General features: G+C 42.4%; 1 protein-coding gene across 1 annotated transcript in view; it reads right to left on the bottom strand.

Moving 5' to 3' along the window:
* YWHAG (tyrosine 3-monooxygenase/tryptophan 5-monooxygenase activation protein gamma) overlaps positions 1-20,643 on the bottom strand; it is a 28,380-nt gene that overhangs the window by 6,841 nt on the left and 896 nt on the right. The window lies entirely within an intron of this gene.

Raw genomic sequence — 20,643 nt, 5'->3', positions numbered from 1 at the left:
ATACTGTTAGGTCTCCTGCTGCAAATGCAGTAGGGCTGCAGAGCCCACGGGCAGAAATGTGCTTATGTCAAGACGGCACGGCTGCCCCAGACGGGCACACGGAGATTATGAAACGGCCGTATCGCCTTTAGATATAGTAACTCGACCACATTTGGAACATACCCAGATGTTCTCTGCCACTGAAGAACTAAGTGAGAGGGAAAAACCTTGACTCTTAAAAAGTCTGCTCAAAGGAAAGATGAGGTTCCTCTAGGAGCCTTAAACAAGCACTTCAAAAACTCCTTAAGATCAAAATGACTTGTGTGAGAATTAACCTGTGATTTTTACATTCAAACAAGAGATCCCAAACAGGCTAGTTTTAGGAGTCAAGAGAACTTTTGAAAAGGGGAGAAAAAAATTATTCTCATAGTGTCCAAAAAAAGGTTTAACCAAGATAGAAGGAGAGTGTTCGATGTGGGAAGATGAGAGAGATGTATCATCTGGGAAGGGAGAGACTTATTTTTCAAAAACAGTCACTGAATTGTTTCTACGAATGCAACACATTAAATATGGTCCCCAAAATATACTGTCACGGCGGCTGGAAAATGTAGAAAGTCTGTATTCTCTGGTGTGTCACATGTTCCGCTTAAAAACAAAATGAAACTTTCCGTCTTTTCAACTCCTAGGATACTAGTCCAAGTTCAAATTTCTTTCAGTGAGTTCAAGATAAACAGAGAAGTAAAAAGACCCAGAAAATCTGATATTCTCAGACAGGTTAAGAACTAGAACTCCCCAAATCCCAGCTGCTAAGGAATCAGATATTAATTAGTGTCAACTGTTCTCCCCTAAGAGTTGATGCAGAGACTTTTCAACCAAAGATCAGCAACCCTCAAGATTCTTGGAAAGCTATTTAGAGGACTTTCTGACCCCAAGATTCAGAGCACTGAGTCATTTACAATTTCCTCAACTTCTCTATCAAGGACCTTAAATCGTAATGAACACAACTTCAAATGTTTAATCTTCTTAAATAAGAAAAAACTTGAATCAGGCTTACTTTATTTAAAATCTATTTCTATTGGGGCACCTGGGTGGCTCAGTTGGCTGAATGTCTGGCTTCCACTCAGGTCATGATCTCATGGTTTGTGGGTTCGAGCCCTAGATCAGGCTCTGTGCTGATACCTCAGAGCCTAGAGTTTGCTTTGGATTCTGTGTCTGTCTCCCTCTCTCTCTGCCTCTCCCCTGCTTGTGCTCTCAAAAAATGGACAAATAAACATTAAAAAATATATAAATAAATAATATCTATTCCTATCTTGCAGAAGCTTACGAAGAAGTTACAAAACAACAGTTATGGTGGTGACCACAAAACATCTTGATTTAAGAATCAAGACAGAAGGGATGAACAGGTGGAAAAAAGGATGTTTAGGGCATGAAACTATTCTGTATGATACCCTACTGGCGAGTACATGTCATTACACACTCGTCAAAATCCATAGAACATGTATCACTGAGAATAAACCCTAATGTAAACAAATCATGGACGGTAGGTCTAGGCCCACTGACTCTAACAGACCAGTCAAAAGACACTGACAGCACAGGGCATTGTGCAGACAGGCGGTGGCAGGGCAGGTAGGGGGCACATGGGAACTCTGTGTTTTCCACTCAATTTCGCTGTGAACCTGAAACTGCTCTTAAAAAAAAAAAAAAAGAAAAATCTATTAAAGAAAAGTAGAAAAAAGAGGGCTAGCAGACACTAGGTATAACATTTGGCCCCGTCTTCCATTTTTTAGGGCCCTCAGGTGTGGAGTACTAACCACCCAGAAGGGCCAAGAAGAAATGAAAAAGATAAACACAGTGACTGCTGTATAGGAACATCCTATGCCAAAAACAGAAAAAACAAGGTGACAACGTGCAGGATGGGCATCAGCGTCCATGTAACGGACACAGTATCTATATGCTGTACAGACAGAAGAATAAACCATTGGAAAGAAACACTTTCAAGTGTTCTGCTTGAATACAGAACGAATCCTGTATTCTAGAGATGACCAGTCTACTAAATAACTACAAAAACTTTACAAAATAACCTGAAGCTATGTCTCGCCTGAGTAAAACGCCTTTAAACTTGAAAAACTTGAATTACAGTCTGCGTGAAAGAGTTAACTGGAGACTGCTATCTTTAGAAAGGTCTGCTGGCAAAGCTGACCCCTGGCTGGCATCTGAGAACTTGAATTTTGGAAGGGTTCCCATCATTCCCAGGTAAGAATGGCTCCCTGTCCCTAAACTGTTTGCGCAAACAATGTGGTTCATGGTAAACACCTGTTTTCCTTCTAGGAGCCTTCATTTTTGGTATGTGCTAGGCAGGAAGTACTATGTGAATAGTCCCAGTAAAACCCGTGGTCACTAAATCTCTTATGAAACTCCTAGGCAGACACCATTTCACACACACACCCTACGTAGGAGTCCCTAGCAGGAGTCCCCTGGGGGAGAGGATTCTCGCTTGGGCCTGGTTTACTCTTTGCCCGAGGCACCTTTTTTCTTTGCTGATTTCGCTCAGTATGGCTTCACCGTAATAAATCAACAGCCCTGAGCACAACTGTATGCACATCCCAGGGGGTGGGGGGTAGTCTTGGAGACCACCAGTACACTCATTCTGGAAAACTTGATAGAATGTGTCCTGTAAGGTCTGATGACAAGGAAAATGTACTGAAAAGCCATGCCATCAGATAATCCACCAGACATTTGTTGAGCATCTATCTAGCACGTGTCCCACGCCACCACTCTGTGAAGACAGACAACAGACATCCTGGAGGGGGCACACACTTATTCACTTTAGGTCACCAGCCACACAGGTGGATCTTCTGAGAGTAGCACGCTACCTGGGCAGTTTAGAGGAAATCTTAATTAGAAAATAACATCAGCTGGGCTTTAAAAAAAAAAAAAAAAACCCGGCAGCAACCATCCTGGATAAACACTGTGCGGAAGGGAAACATTTCAGGAAGAGGAACATCCTACAAACAGTCATGTAACTTCATATTCATCAGGGCCAACTGCAAGGTCTCACAGGTGACAGGAGAGCTGGCCAAGCACCAGGGCTTTTCTGACAGCCACCAAGTCCTGAGTTTTTTTCACAACCACTCTACAGAGGCGGACATTACACTTACCTCACGGGTGTGAGGCAGAGGTACGAAATGATTTTTCCCCCAAAGCACACCACGAACACACAGCAGAGACGGGACATAAACGTGGGCCCTGTGGCTTCAAGCCCTGTGTTCTTTCTCTGACGATATAAACGTTGCTGACACATCACAGAGAAAGGGCTGATTTCTCTAACACAGACCTAAAAAAGAATTTCAGACCAACCAGCAATAGCAAAAGGAGTAAAAGGAACGGACAGTTGAAAGAAAAGGAAACACAAGCAGAGCACCCAAACTTCATCCATTACAAATGTTCATTTTTTCTCTGATCAGACGGGCAATATCTCAAGTCAGACGACTTATGAAGGTGATGGTGTGGGTAAAGCACTCGCTTACAGTGGGAAACTATAAACGGGCAAGACCTTTATCGGAGGGCAATCTGGAAAGGACTATCAAAATTACAACTGCTCAACAACCTTTTGACTCTGCAATCCCCACCCCCCTTTTCAAAGTAAGCTCTATGCCCAACGTGGGGCTTGAACTCACAACCCCAAAATCAAGAGTTGCGTGCTCTACCAAATGAACCAGCCAGGCGACCCTCTGCAATTCCCTTTCTTGAAAGGGATTCACTGCGTTATTGCTAACAGCTGAAGTCTGGAGCCACGTAAATGGTCTTCGGTAAGAGGCTAGTTATTAGATTAGGACACATCCATACAGTGGAATTCTTAAGACAGCCAATCAAAAAGTATTTGTGTAAGGGTGCCTGGGTGGCTCGGTTGGTTAAGCGGCCAACTTCAGCTCAGGTCATGATCTCGCGGTTCAGGAGTTCGTGCCCCACATAGGGCTCTATACTAACAGCTCAGAGCCTGGAGCCCACTTCAGATTCTGTGTCTTCCTCCCTTTCTCTCTCAAAAATTAAAAAAAAAAAGTATCTGTGTATTCTCAGTGTACTTTCTAGAAAGGTCTGAAAACAGAGTGGCTGGGAGGCAGTCAAGATTGAGAAGGTTGAATTTTGACCTGTTACGGTATACCCAAACAAACCCGCTCCACAATTTACCCTGTTAATCAGATCTAAAATTAAAGTTTAAAGCCAATTTTGAAAAACGAGTTAAAAAAAAAAAAAAGCTGAAGCCAGTAATTTTATATAGTTTATTGATATAAATGATTGTACATCTGCTGGTTAGTGCTCACTACCCCACCCCTACCAAGAACAACTTTTTTCCATTCATTTTAGTTGTATAAAAATCTTTCACTGTATCTTTATACAGCTTAGGACCAGTATATAGTATATATACCATAGATTTCAGCCCTGTCATTAAACCAATTATTACTTCGTATATTTTCCCATTTTATTCCCTACATAATCTTTGTTAAATCCAACACTTTTTTGAATTTTTAAAAAAATATTTTAATGTTTATTTTATTTTTGAGAGAGAGAAAGAGAGAGGGAGACACAGAATCCGAAGCAGGCTCCAGGCTCCGAGCTGTCAGCACAGAGCCCGATGCGGGGCTTGAACTCACAAACCATGAGATCATGACCTGAGCTGAAGTCAGACGCTTAACTGACTGAGCCACCCAGGTGCCCCTATTCCCTACATAATCTTCTGGTTTCCAAGTATCACTCTCTTTCCCGTAGTTATATTTCTTATACTTGTAACCACATCTTCCTGCATGCACAAGGGCAATGTTACTATCGCTGATCATGGGCATCTTTGTTTGGTTTTGAATTTAATGGAATACTTCCAGCGTTTCATTCTTAAATACTGACTTTCGCTTTAAAAGAGATTTCTCTACCATGTTGAGAAAGTATCCATCTATTCCGTATCTTTCTAAGTAACTTTCGTCATATTAGAAATGGGTTCTTTACCAAATTGTAACTTCTATTTTGGTCCTCCAGATAACGCTTTATGATTTAGTACTGTTATTCCCATTTTATTTTTTTATTATTTAATTTTTTTTATAACGTTTATTTATTTTTGAGACAGAGAGAGACACAGCATGAATGGGGGAGGGGCAGAGAGAGAGGGAGACACAGAATCGGAAGCAGGCTCCAGGCTCTGAGCCATCAGCCCAGAGCCCGACACGGGGCTCGAACTCGCGGACCGCGAGATCGTGACCTGAGCTGAAGTCGGACGCTTAACCGACTGAGCCACCCAGGCGCCCCTGTTATTCCCATTTTAAAGTTAGGAACATTAAAGCTCAGAGCCCCAGAATGGAACCCATACCTAATGGCTCAAAATCCTATATGCCTTCCACTATAGGCCTAGTTCTTAACCAAGGAGGGGGAAGCTTTTTTAAAGTATCTCCCTACGCAGCCCTAACCCTTGAAGACTCAGTAGCGAGTGGAATCCATACTTCTGTTTCTCCAGGTTAAGAACTGCGGCACAACGTTCCTCAAAATGTGGAGTTACCACGTGACTCAGCAATTCCACCCTTTGGTAAGTACAGAGGAGAGTACTGACAAACGTAACGTCCACACAAAAACTTGTCAACAAATGTTCACAGCAGCACTAGTCAAAACAGCCCCAAAATGGAAACAATCTAATTGTCAGCTGGTGAGCAGACAAAATTAAATGCAGTATTATCCAAACAACAGAGGAGGGACACAGGCTACAACATGGGGGACACTGGAAATGCTATGCTGAACGAAAAAGCCCCTCACAAGACCACATACTGTAGGTTTCCAGTTTTAGGAAATGTCCCAAATAGGCAAATCTCTAGAAACACAGACTGGTGGTAGCTTAGGGCTCAGGGGTTTTGAGGGCAGGGGAGTAGGGAGTGACTCCCAATGGGTACAGGGTTTCTTTGTGGGGAATGACAATATTTATTCCAGGACTCAGACACTGGTGCCAGTTACACAACCCTGAACATGCTAAAAACCACTGAGAGGTGTCTGGGTGGCTCAGTCAGTTAAGTGTCCGACTTCGGCTCAGGTCATGATCTCGTGGTTCCTGAGTTCGAGCCCCAAGTCGGGCTCTGTGCTGACAGCTCAGAGCCTGGAGCCTGCTTCGGATTCTGTGTCTCCTCTCTCTCTGCTCTCCCCTCCTCGTGCTCTTGGCTCTCTCTCTCTCTCTCAAAATTAAACATTAAAAAAGAAAAAAATCACTGAATCGTACATTTTCAATGGGTGACTGGTAGGTGGATTTTACCTCAATAAAGCTATAAAAATAAAACTGCTGCACTGTATCATAGTCTACACAGCACTTTCACACATACCAGCAATTAAACATTAACTCACATGTTTGAGGAGTTCAGAATTCCAGATACTTCGTGCTTCATAATACATGGGCTTATACAAAGAAAAGTAACTATAACAGAGCACAAACCTTGTGTTTTTAATTCTCCTCAAAATGAGAACAAGAGTACTGTGTTATGTTTATTGCTCACGCATACTTACATAAACCTGAAAAGGGCTAAGAAATTTACATTCCCTACCACAGGTTATTTTTCCATTATGATAATAAGCATCCAATCCTGCCATTAGGGGAGGGAAATGCCAAGGAGAGAAACATACTAAGATTACTTAACTTCCCGAAATACAGACAATCCACACGAATAGCAAACCAGAGCTCCCTTCCCTCTTACAGACTGAGTGAATGTCTTCTACCCTCTACCTGCATGCTTTCCGGAAGAACTCAGCCTAAACCCACCTTTAGAGATTCACTTCATGTTAAAACCTAGTTCATCTCCCTACAACTGCCACGGGCTAGCCTTAAGAATTTTATCTTTTGGGGCCAGAATCAATTCCTCATACAGATGAAGAGAGCCCTCCTATCTCTGGATCTCGCCTGCTTACTATTTTCTATGATCTGGATACAATTCCCCTGCCCATCCGGACTCTCTTCCCCCAAAGAGGCTCCCTGGTCACTGCCCTTCAGCCTGCTACTTAGAATACAAGACTGCAAGGGGGCGCCTGGGTGGCGCAGTCGGTTAAGCATCCGACTTCAGCCAGGTCACGATCTCGCGGTCCGTGAGTTCGAGCCCCGCGTCGGGCTCTGGGCTGATGGCCCGGAGCCTGGAGCCTGTTTCCAATTCTGTGTCTCCCTCTCTCTCTGCCCCTCCCCCGTTCATGCTCTGTCTCTCTCTGTCCCAAAAATAAATAAACGTTGAAAAAAAAAAAAAAGAATACAAGACTGCAAGCTTCAGCAAACAAATGAGCTAATATTTATAACTGCTGCTTTTATGACAGATCTGTGTTTTGGTGTGAAAGGGGGAACTCCCCCAGCTGAAAATGAAACAAACTGGCATGTATGAAAGTGCTGTATAAACTATGGTACAGCACAGCAGTTTCTTGAAAACCACTCTACTGAGATATTACCTATCAGGCAAAGGCCAGGGATGCTATTGCCACACAATATACAGGACAGCCATCCTACAGGAGCTAAGAACAATACGGTCCAAATATCGATGTAGAAAAACCCTGCACCAAGTTACCGACACTTGGGTCATGATATTCACATTCTTCCTCATACCACACACTTCTTGCTCTCATGCTTTTCCAACCACCTAAACACACTTCCAGAACCCATAAAGAAAAATTATATATCCATCAGGTCCTAATTCAAATACTACATACGCTTCTTGAAAAATTCTCAGGCAGCTCTAATCACTGCTTATTCTGTGTAACTTTTACCTTCCACCTTTTATACTGGGTTTTTTGGGGTTTTTTTTGGGTAAATTTTTATTTATTTATTTTTGAGGGCGGGGGGTGGGGGAGGGCAGGGGAACACAGAGAGGAAGACAGAGAATTCCAAGCAGGCTCCGTGCTGCCAGTGCAGAGTCCAACACGGGGCTCAAACTCACGAGCTGTGAGATCATGACCCAAGTGGAAATCAAGAGTCAGACACTCAATCGACTGAGCCACCCAGGCGCCCCAACATGCTGCCGATTCCTAACACTTTGTACCGTTAACTGTATACCTTTCCTTTCCCCAAGAAGACTGAAGTCCTTAAGGGGCAGGTACCACCTTGCACTCACCAATGAATCACCATGTTACCTAACAGTCACTTCTGAATGTGTAAGTGACATGAATTTACACATGATGTATCAAGCCCAGACTGTTTGCAAAAGTGGCAATAATATTTCTTCCCAAACCTGTACACATCTTCCTTTTCACTATGATTTTGTAGCTCCTCCTATGAAGAAATGGAATATAGTTCTCCACCCCATAGGCTGCACTCGGTCATGTGACTTACATTAACTAGTGGAATATTATCGAGTATAAGGCAAGCAAAGGCCTAAAAAGTGCTCGAGAGTCAGGAAGGGCTTGCTGCTAGGAAACTTCCACGGCCACTGTAGTTTCATCTAGCCAAACTGAGGCTGGCCTAAACCAAAAATACTTGGCCAACCAACAGAATCATGAGAAGTAAGAAATCTTTGGGGTAATTTGATATCAACAAAAACTAACTTATATACTTGTTTTAATATTATCTTGCAGTGTTAAATTCTGCTTAAATTAACTTCTGAAAATCAATCAGACTGAATTCCTACTGCGATCTCAATCAACACCCTAGGTCTCTTTGCCCCCAACAGGTGCTATTGTTAAGTGCCATCCGCACCACATGGAATAATGAAAAGCTGAATTTGGGGGCCAAAATACAAGACTTTAAGCAAAAAAATAAGGCCATTTCATTACCCTAGATTCCACCCACTGCTCCAGTCTGATGTCACTTTCTAACAACTAGGACATTTGTCAAAACTTTGCTGTGTAACCCCACATAGGAGGAAAAACACCTGACCTGAATGTCTTGAAAAAATTCAGGTATACATATTCCAGTGTTCCCTTGGCTGGTAGTCAAATAACCCTATTCTAAAAAGTAATTCAATCAAAATTAGTTAAAAATTAAACAGCTTCTTCTACAAACCCATACTGACTTTCTTTTACAATAAGTTCCACTTTTAGGCCTTTTCTTTGCTTCTACAACTTCTCCCAGAATCAACATCACGTTCACTTTCGTTGGGATTGTTCACTTATGTCCATATCTTTTGTTCCACCTCCATTATCCAAGGCTATTCCCCCAAATCCATTATGAACAATAGTTCAGCTATCTCATCAAATTTGACAACTTCTCGCCCAAGCTACACCCTTGACCTCTTTGTTCAGAATCACTCACTCTATTTTTTAAGTTTTTACAAGTTTGCTTATTTATTTTGAGAGAGAAAAAGAGCACAAGTGGGAGAGGGAGAGCCAGAATACCAAGCAGGCTCCATGCTGTCAGCATGGGGCCTGATGCAGAGCTCAATCCCATGAACCATGAGATCATGACCTGAGCCGAAATCAAGAGTGGGACACTTAACTGACTGAGCCACCCAGGCGCTCCAGAATCACTCGCTTTTTTTTTTTTAAGTTTATTTTACTTGTTTTGAGAGAGACAGTGCAAGTCACGGAGGGGCAAAGAGAGAGGGAGAGAGAAAATTCCAAGCAGGTTCCATAATACCAATGCAGAGCCTGATGTGGGGCTCGAACTCACGAACCATGAGATCATGACCTGAGCTGAAACCAAGAGTCAGATGTTTAACTGACTGAGCCACCCAGGCGACCCCCAGAGAAATCACTCACTTTTAAAATCAAACTCTTACAACCTCCAGTAATACCAGTCCTCACTCCCACCGTGCTCTTGAATCCCATCCTTTCTCTTCCCCTTCAGACTTTACTCCTTTCTTCTAAGATTCACCAATTCAATTGTTTTTGTTTAAATATAAACTTTCCTGTGCCTTGTCCTTCTGTTCTACGAGCTCTAAAGCATCCAAATGCACAATCAGTCCAACCACTCAGCCTTTTTTATTCTTCCACCCAAAACTGAAGCGAGTAAAGACAGGGAGGGAGACCGAGACAGACACCAAGAGAAGACCAGCCGCTACGCATTAGGGTTTTTCTGACCCTCTGCACTCACTGCCTAGCGATCCTTGCTTACCACTGCCTCTTTGTAGAGGAAAGCGACCACCAGGTAAGCAGATTCCAAGGCCTTTTCTTGGCAAACAACTTCTATCGTTGCCTCCTCCCTATGCGCCAACTAAGTGTTTCTTCCCTCTATGTGCCCAGTGGTCATGCTCTCCCCTGTATGTTCCCTCCTCCTCTCCTGCTCTTTCCCATTAACATATAACCCAAGTTTAGGGTGAAAATAAGTGATGCCTTTTAATCTCATTTTTTTTCCATCTCTTTATTTCCTACAAAATCAAGCTTCTGAAAGTTCAGTCTAGGGGCGCCTGGGTGGCTCAGTCGGTTAAGCGTCCGACTTCGGCTCAGGTCATGATCTCACAGTTTGTGAGTTTGAGCCCTGCGTTGGGGTTGTGCTGAGTGCTCATAGCCTGGAGACTGTTTCAGATTCTGTGTCTCATTCTCTCTGCTCCTCCCTGACTTGTGCTCTATCTCTTAAAAAATAAATAAATGTAAAAACAAATTTTTTTAATGAAAAAAAAAGAAAGTCTATACTTCCTAGCATTTCCTTTCATTCACTCCCCACCTCACCACCCCTGTACCCATCTAATAAAATGCCATTAACTATCCTTCCCATTTCATATCCCCAACCAATGTTCCCTTAAGTCAACTTAAGATAAAAGATAATGGCTACAAGATAGTACATGAGGAGCACTTAGAGTAGTGCCTGGCACAGCGTAAGCGTGTGTGTGTGTGTGTGTGTGTGTGTGTGTGTGTGTGTGTGTGTGTGTATTTTTAGATGTTAAATATTTTTATTTATTTTGAGAGAGAACGAGCAGGGGAGGGGCAGAGAGAGAGGGAGAGAGGATTCCAGGCAGGCTCTGCAGAGCTGGACGTGGGGCTCAATCCCACAAACTGAGATCATGACCTGAGCTGAAACCAAGAGCTGGACTGAGCCACCCAGGTGCCCCAAGTAAACATATTTTTTTAGGACCAACTATAGACTACGTTCTGGTCCAAGAGCTGGAGAACACGTGTCCCATTCCCCTCCTAGAACTGCCATTCCAGTGGGGGTCACTATATATCCATGGTGGTTAAAACCAGGCGTAGTAAGGTCACCTAGGGAAAGCAGAGAGTTGGAGTCAAAACATGTAACCCTGGGGAATAGCACTTCTATAGTTACCAGAATGAGGAAGCTGAGTTGGTAGTGATGAAGGCAGAAAACCAGGAAAGAATGCTAACAAAGGGAAGAGAGTGTCAAGAAAGGGGGAGTGGTCGGCAGTGTTGGGTTCCTTTATGAATAAAAACCTACTTCCACTTAAATGCTTCCCCAAACTCTGCAGGACAGCTGCATTCCTCTTCTCCATCATTTTTCCTTCTTCCTCTTTCTTATTCTATCTCCGACCATCAAGTTGTCTCTGATCTACCCTCACTATCCTTGTCCAGGTTCTCCTCCTTCAAACTAGACCCCTTGTAATACTCTAATTAGTCTCCCTCCCTTTGTCTCACTGTCCTTGAGTTTCCAAATCTCTCCAGGCCAAAAATCAGATCACGATCCTCCTCTGCCTAGAATCCTTCCATGACTCTCCAGAGCTTAGAGAAAGAACTCAAACTCCACAAGGCCCTTCAATAAACTGGTTCCTACTTACCTCTTTGGACTCCTTTGCTAATATTCCCTCAAATGCACAGTACTGCAGCAACCAACAGTGAATAAATGAATCCCGCACCACACTCTGCTCTTCTGAACCTACACATGCTATTCCCTCTCCCAGGACAGTCCTTCCTCTGCATGTTCCCCCCTCCCTTGCAGTCCCCCAAGGGACTATGCCAGCATCACTTCTTTAGGAAAGAGCCACTGAAGTCCAGTGTGACTTCAGTGCCCTGTTACTCTATTACGCCGTTACTATACCTGTTTGAAGTTTACCATATTATTTTCCTTTCCTCAATAAACGGATCCTGTCCCAAAAATCTCAAGTTTTAACTGCAGGACCTTCAGATGGCAAAAAATAAATAGAACGGCAGCATATCCGTCTAAATTACTGCTAACATCATTAGATTGGTCCGCTCCATACTTCTGAGCATGGATTCAAAGCCAGGCTGTCTGGGCTCAGACAGCTATTACATATGCTGACTATCTACCCGCCCATGCATCCCCACACTCAGCAGGACACTGACCTTAAGGCAAAAAGGATTTTTAAAAAATGCCTGGCAAGTAACAAGGCGAAATAAAAGCAAAACGTGTTTACTTGCATCATCCTCTGCAAGTTCATTGGGTTTTAGCTCTTCTGTCAGAAGAATCTACCTCCCCCACCCTAAAGAAAAAAGGCAGCAAGAAAGGAATCCCAGTCCTGTAGTGATCACACTCTTACCCCACAGATAACACATTACCTGCATGTCAACTGAAGAGAAGCACCTTAAAATCAAGGGAAAAGTGACAATCAGCCGCCATCTGGATTAAATGGCTTAAGCAAGAAACTACTTTGCAGGGTGCCAAATTTAAATAAATGTAAGGAGACCCTGCTGCTAACTTGACCATTTACAGCAAAAAAGGGGTAATTTTAGGTCGGTAAGAAGCCATCTTCCAAGATGGTAAATCCCAAGGGGACCAACCAGTAGGCAAGTACGTAGATAAAAAGATTGACTGCTATGCTGCCACCTGGTGAAGCAGGTTATGGGGAGGTTTACTCCGCTATTCATCTCAACAAATGTTGTGAAAATTTCCATATCATTGTTTTCTTTTTATTTTTTTAAATGTTTATTTATTTTTGAGAGAGAGACAGAGCACAAATGGGGGAGGGGCAGAGAGAGAAGGAGACACAGAATCTGATGCAGGATTCAAACCCATGAACCACAGGATCATGACCTGAGCCAAGGTCGGACACTTAACCAACTGAGCCACCCAGGTGTCCCTTCTTTTTATTTTTTTAACATCCATTTTTTAGAATAATCTCTACACCCAACGTGGGGCTTGAACTTACGACCTAGAGATCAAGAGTCCCATGCTCTTCAGACTGAGCCAGTCAGGTGCCCCCAGGGTTTTCTTTTTAAAGGCAGTCATTCCAACCAGAAAAAAGTAACAAAAGGGAGATCTGTTGAGAGCAGATGTCTTCAGTTTATTTTTCTTCATGTAGTAAAAGGGCAACAGGGCATCCTTGAATTTTGAACCATGTGTATGTTTACCTATTCAGTTACATCTCTCACTACTTTTTTTTTTTTAACGTTTATTTATTTTTGAGACAGAGAGAGACAGAGCATGAACGGGGGAGGGTCAGAGAGAGAGGGAGACACAGAATCCGAAACGGGCTCCAGGCTCTGAGCGGTCAGCACAGAGCCCGACGCGGGGCCCGAACTCACGGAGTGTGAGATCGTGACCTGAGCCGAAGTCAGCCGCCCAACCTACTGAGCCACCCAGGCGCCCCACATCTCTCACTACTTTTAAGAACACGCAGTACTACTGATGATTTCAAAAGGCTTAAAATTTTATGCTTTCAAAAATTCCACTTTTGGGTCTCGGTCCTAATATATCAACTGTGGTCGAAGCTTTAGCCAAAGATATTCATGGCAACATTACCACAAATTTGCAAAGAGCATGGATGTTAAATAAAAATATAAGTAAATTATGACACATCCACAGACTTATTCAGCCATTGAACATACTAGTTACAGAAAAAAAAACTCCTTGAAATAATGAATGTCAAGGAAGAAGGCACGGTACAAAAGCAAGCCTAAACCCCAAGGAAAAAAAAGACATGATGGACATATACCCCTGCATGGGGAATTATGGGGATACCTATCTTTTTCCCCCAAATTTTCTAGCATCATAAAGGTCAGACATTTTTGTCATCAGTCATCACTCCCAACGATGACTCCAAAGACTCCCTCAGAAATTAACAACATCCCAGGGCCCGTAGGTGGGTGGCTCAGTTGGTTATGCATCAAACTCTAGATTTTGGCTCAGGTCATGACATGATCTCAGTTTCACGAGTTCAAGCCTGGCACTGGACTCTGTGCTAGCCGTCGGTGCCCCTCCCCAACTTGCGCACCCTCTCTCTCAAAATAACTGAATTTTCAAAAATTAAAAAAAGAAAAAAAAAGGACATTAATTAACAGCATCCCCAAATTCAAGATACTCTACCATATTCCTTCCCAAAAGAAAACAAATTAGGGGAGCTTGGGTGGCGGCTAAGCGTCTGAACTTTTGCTCAGGTCATTTCAGAGTTTGTGAGTTCAAGCCAGGCATCCGGCTCTCTGCTGTCAGCACAGGGCCTGCTTCAGATGCTCTGTCCCCCACTCCCCACCCACCCTCTCTCTCTCTCAAAATAAATAAATAAACTTAAAAAAAAAATTAGGGGCACCTGGCAAGCTCAGTTGGTGCAGCATGTGACTCTTGATCTGAGGGTTGCAAGTTTGAGCACCCACGCTGGGCATAGAGATTACTTAAAAATAAAACCTTTTCTGGGGCGCCTGGGTGGCTCAGTCGGTTGAGCGTCCGACTTCAGCTCAGGTCACGATCTCACGGTTCGTGAGTTCGAGCCCCTCGTCAGGCTCTGGGCTGATGGCTCAGAGCCTGGAGCCTGCTTCCGATTCTGTGTCTCCCTCTCTCTCTGCCCCTCCCCCATTCATGCTCTGTCTCTGTCTCAAAAAATAAATAAACATTAAAAAAAATTAAAAAAAATAAAACCTTTTCTAAAAAATTTAAAAAACTAAAAAAAAAAAAAAAAAAAAAGGAATATTCCTTCTCTACTACCCACTTGTTCCCAACTAGCTTTTCCTTGCTTCAGGATGCTCTTTTCTGAGCCTATCCTATGAATTCTCCCTGCCCTTCTGGACTGGGTCATTTTCGACTTAGTAGAAAAAATTTAGTGTCTAACGTCTATTTCTATTACACAGATGTAGTTACAAAGACTAGATATAGGTCATATGTGAAGAGTGGGGCAGGCATCATTTGCAATAGCTTCTATCCCACCCAGCCTGTCCAGCTCAAGCAGCAGAACTGCACTGGCAGGGGGCATGGGATTACCTGCAAGGCTACCATCCATGCTGGGCCACCAGGGCACACACATACTCATTTGCTAGTTCTTGTTAGCTACAAAAGGCGCACTGTATTGAACTGAAGGGTCCAGAACTGGAACAATTCAGGCAAAAGAAAGTTTATTTCCACATCCTTAAAGTACTGGCACCAGAGACCACGGTTTCCTAGATCCAGGTTATGAAAGTATGGGAGCTCAGGTGTTGGACATTTAAATGATATATCTCAAAACAAACCTGCGTCTTTAAAAAAAAAAGCCTTCCTCTTGGGGCGCCTAAGCTTGGTTTTGGCTCAGGTCATGATCTCAGTTTGTGGGATCGAGCCCTGAGTCTGGCTCTGCACTGACAGCGTGCAGAGCCTGCTTGGGATTCTGTGTCCTTCTCTCTGCCCCTCCCCCGCTCACTCTGTGTCTCTCTCAAAGTAAACAAACATTAAAATAAATAAAAATGAAAGCCTTCCTCTGATTACCTCTTACCCTTCTCTCCACCGCCACAGCTGCCCTACACACTTGGCTGTGGGGGAGGGTGGCTAAGGGATTCCTCTTAAGCTCCTGTCATTACATGTGCAGCTGCCCACTGCTGTCACTGTCCTATTCCCAGCTCTGACACCCCCGTTCTAGTAACAGAATTAAGAGGAGAAAGCTGACACTACACCTGGGTCCTACTCAGTTCAGCTTTCATCCATCTCTCCAAAAATACGGTATTACTCCAAAGATTAGGAGGATAAGACCGAGGAGTTTCTTTGGAAATTTATTTTCTAAACCTCATGTTTAAAAATTTCTGTATGTGGGGTGCCTGGCTGGCTCAGTCGGAACAGCACGCAACTCCTGATCTCGGGGTCATGAGATCACTTAAGTAAAAACTTAGAAGGGAAAAAAAAAAAAAATCTGTGTATGTGAGAACACTCATTTCCATTTACCTAGTCACAACCGAATTAACGTTACGCAGCACATTAACAGTATTCAACTTATGCAAGGAAAAGTCTCCCTCTGTAGGACACACCCTTACAGGTGAAATGCTGATGAAAATTTAGCTTAGACTTCGCCAGTTCTTTAAAAAGGAAAGAAACAAAAGACTCATGCCAAGTCCTTAAGACGTAATTTTTATTGTTGCTGCAAGATCGTGGGACCAAACCAATTATTTAACCGTTTACCTTTAAACTAAAGCTCTCCTTTGGGAACTTCTACTGATCATTTCTCACAGAACAGTTTTGTGCACCATTCAAATTTATAAATTAGAAAAAACAAAACTCAAGGATCTCTACAAGTGCCCAATTTAAAAAGTAGGATGATGTGGTGGTAGTGAACCAAACTCAACAGCTCATACCTAAAACAGAATTTGGGGAGAAGAGGAAAGGGATTATGAAAGGCAAGGCCAAAAGGCAGATATTGACAGCCTTCACAACCTACAAAGGCAGCAAACATAGCATCCTCTGATTATAACCTTAAATATCTGGTTAAGCACTAATAGAACTTAGAAAATAAGACAAAAGATGGGCGCCTGACTGGCTCAGTCGGTAGCACATGTGACTCCTGATTGCAGGGTCCTGAGTTCAGGCCCCACGTTGGGCACAGAGCTTACTCAAAAGAACAAAAGACGGTGGTTTATGTGTAATTTTTTTCCTCCTTTGACTATTAAGTACCTAAGATGGCCTGTGCTCTCTCTCCCACATCCCACGGAATCTGATAGCAATACAGAAACAGTCAGATGCCCTGCCAGATAAAAGGGTTAAGGCTGGTGATTATGGGAGGGAGAAGCTCCTGGCAGCCTCAGAAGCCCCCCAAACGATGTGTGTGACATCATATACGCGGGACTATCAGTGTAGCATCCGTGTTTGAACAGCTCACCCTCTCAGCACTGCGCGGTGCTCATTAGGGTGCCGTGCGGTGCTCATTAGGGGACTGCTGCCACACAGCAGAGAAATCATTTACAACGAAGTCAGCACTGGAGTGGAAAAGGAGTCCTAGTACAACCCAGCAAAATTTCCATAATCTCCAAATGATTAATAGTTTGTTCCAATTTCAGATACATTGTTACTTATTTGGGGGACCATCATATGGTTTTTAAGCTCTGGAACTTCGATGGAAATCTTAATCTAGCTGAGACAAGTCTCTTTTCTTTTCAATTTATGCCAAAAAGGTCCAGATGTTAGAAAACAAAGAGAAGGATCCCGATTACCAGTGGCTGTAAGCTGCTGTGGTTACTTCATTATTGACACATTCCTGAATCAGTAATGTTTTGAAATCCAGCCAGTTATAGCCAAGCCATCATCCTTTTTAGAAACGGCATTCTCCCAGTTTTTCAGCTAGAGGGGACGGTTGCACAACATTGCGAATGTGCAAAATGTGACTGAACCGTATGCTTGAAAACGGTTTGCTGCATGTTACGTTGACTTTTACCTCAATAAAAACAAAATTATTTTTTCTTCTTAACGATTAGGAGTTAGGCTTAACAAATAAATAAGGCTTCCTGCCAATACTAGGGGATGAAACTCCCCCCACGGTCTGCTGTTAACACAAAGCTCTGTTGACAAGAATACACGTTTAGCAGCACCTTTTATCTGGATAGAATTCAAAAGATCCATGGGAGGTTGCTTTTTTTTTTTAATAATTAGAAAACGCACTTAATCGTCATTTCAGTTACTGCAAAGACTACTACATAAAAAGCCAACTGTTATCTGTATCCTTCCCACCCCAAAGAAGAGAACAATTGAAACCACATGACTTAGAATAATGGCTGGCAGAACTCCACCTCTGAAGTCTACAGAGGTGTCATTACTCCATTAGTGATAATGGCTATTGATCTGGCCCCTCCTGGAAGGGATAGTAGGAAAAACACAATATTTAAGATAGGAAGAATTTTCAACTATATTGATTCCAGCAAGACTTTTTTTTTTTTTTTTAAATAGAATTAAGAAGGCCTTTTGCAAGTAAACCCCCCAATCGGGTCACTTCAACAAGAGGAGCCCAGAAGCTTTTCTCCCTCCGGAGGCGAATACTAGTATCCTACTTAGATTATTAACTTCTCTTCAGAGGCTATTAGAATCCAAAGGACAGGACAGAACCATCTAACAAGAAACATCTAGGTGTTCCCTCTCCCCTTAAATGGAAGACTACACACTTCTCTTAAAAATTAAACCTTGGGGCGCCTGGGTGGCTCAGCTGGTTAAGCATCCGACCGGCTCAGGTCATGCATGATCTCACAGTTTGTGAGTTCGAGCCCTGCGTCAGGCTCTGTGCTGACAGCTCAGAGCCTGGAGCCTGATTCAGATCTCTCTCTCTCTCTCTCTCTCTCTCTCTCTCTCTCTCTCTGCCCCTCCCCCACTTGCATGCTGTCTCTCCCTCTCTCAAAAATAGACAGTAATAAATAAATAAATAAACAAACTGGCTGTCTCATTTGGAAGCGTGTGATTCTTGCTCTTGGGGTCCTGAGTTCGAGCCCCACACTGGGCATAGGGATTACTAACACAAAAAATAATAACTTAAGGAAAAAACCCAACACTAAACTTCCCTCTTTCTTCCTTTTCAAAATATTGCATGCCGATTTTCATTCCTATTGTGTTATGTCACCCACACACAATTTATTCCTCCACACAGGCCCCAGTGACATTATTACTAGGATAACTTCATTAAATGCAAATAATCTTAATCCCTCTACCATTAGGATGATTTCAGCCTTAAAACACTCATTTGAGTGACAGGACAGAGTATTTTTCTCTGTATCTTTCTGTCTTTCCCAAATTCTCCATGAGGAGATGACTCTCATAAACAGGGGAAGAATCAAAGTTTTAGAAATAGTTACTATTTTCGAACACCTACTAACTTCTTATTCCTCACACCTTTTTCAAGGGGATATTGACCTATTTCACAGATGAGGAAAATGAGGGTCGGAGAGGTAAGCACACTTCCTCATAAGTGGGTTTGAAGAAAGGTCTGCTTTATTTTACAATTGCCCTTTCCTCCATACTGACAAGGACCAGAGGCACAAGAGAACTTCTGCCTTGTGTTTTGTAACCAGTTCTCACTCTCTAACATTACTGAAAACGACCCAGTAGGAAGTCAAGAGTTTTTTAAGGTTTTTATTAACACCTGCCAAGTTAATAATCTGCAAAAAACCCAAGTATACAGCCCAGCCCAGCACTATGATTAAGACATATTCTTGTTTAAAATTTCTATCTTTATTCCGTTATTGTCCAATTTTAACAATGAGACAAATGTTTAAAAATACAAATGTAGCTTATAAACTTTTGTGGGTAAACTAGAAATTGGAAAATGAATTGGCATATCTAGAGGTCACTGCTCTGCATGCCTAAAGGTAAATGATATTCTTATTTTCTGGACCAATTCTTATCTGGTGGATAAGATGAAGTCCTCAATTCCACCTGCTTATCTGCTAATTTCTGCATTACCTTGGACAAATGCCATTTGCATACTCCCTACCAGCCCTTAGGTGCATTGCAGCCTCTGTGTCATTGTGTGTGACATCACTGGGTTGCTATGGATATAGGTGCGAGGTCACTCACTTTCCTGTGAAACTAGAAATATGGAAAAATTAGAAGAGTCTAAATAACATGAACTAAACGTATTTCCAACACTGATATCTATTAAGAGCAGAACTTCTCATTTGAGCTTTAAAATGTTTTAAGGTAGCATCTGTGGCAATACATTAACACGGCAATACTCCCCATTTCAGAATCACGTCTCTTCCTTAATGAGATAAAAATCTTTTGGTAAGGTAGCCTGCTTAAATAAAAAAGCATCAGCATTGTTATCTTTTATGAACTGGCAAAGTTGTTCAAGGATTAAGCTGGGATACCTACATTGCTTCATTAAAAAAAATTAACACGCAAGATACACTCCTGAATCCACTTCACACTGGAGATGCATTTTAAAAACCTTTGTTACATAAGACAGGAAGTTAAATGTTAAGACAGTGGGAGACCTAAATCATTAACCAGATAATTTCCCATGTTTTATTTCATAATGCTCAATATTTGCTCCCTCCTCTAATATCAAACTCTTTGATAGCCAATTAGATAAATGTAGTGTTACTGACAAAATGGTGCAATACAGGCAGGAATCTGCATCCCAGACAAAATGCGACAACTGGCGATCAGTATTCTCTTTTCATCAGCATGAGGATGCGCTAGCTTTTTTTTTTTTTTTTTTAAGCCTCGGATGTATCTAACAGAACAAATTATTTAAAAAAAAAAAAAAAAAAAAAAAAGACTTTTTCCTCCTTTAAAATAACTCCTCCCAGCCTCCACCCAGTCTAGGCTCTCTGCAATATGACAAATGCAGAATCTTCTAGAATGACTTGATACTGCCTCCCACCACTGCTTTGTTTGCAATATCAGATTAGGGAGAATATTTTTTCGACTTATAGGATGAACAGATGTGTGCCTATTTAAAAAAGAAACAGCATTTGTCACAAATTAAACCAGTCAGCTAAATGCATAACCTTTATTTTAAAGACAATACCTACCCTTTTCAATACAAAACACGTTAGGAAAAAACGGAGATGACATGTCGAGAACGATCAATGAAAACGCTAGCGAGAAATACGTTCCCCGCAAGAGGACGTGCTTTGGGGTATAGAGAGAGAGGAGCCTTTTGTTAACAAAAACGT

This window comes from Puma concolor, chromosome E3, assembly GCF_028749965.1.
Source record: "Puma concolor isolate L17-30 chromosome E3, mPumCon1.1.hap2, whole genome shotgun sequence".
Taxonomy (NCBI): Eukaryota; Metazoa; Chordata; class Mammalia; order Carnivora; family Felidae; genus Puma; species Puma concolor.
The sequence above is the reverse complement of the archived record's forward strand: the minus strand, read 5'-3'. Positions and strand labels throughout refer to the sequence as shown.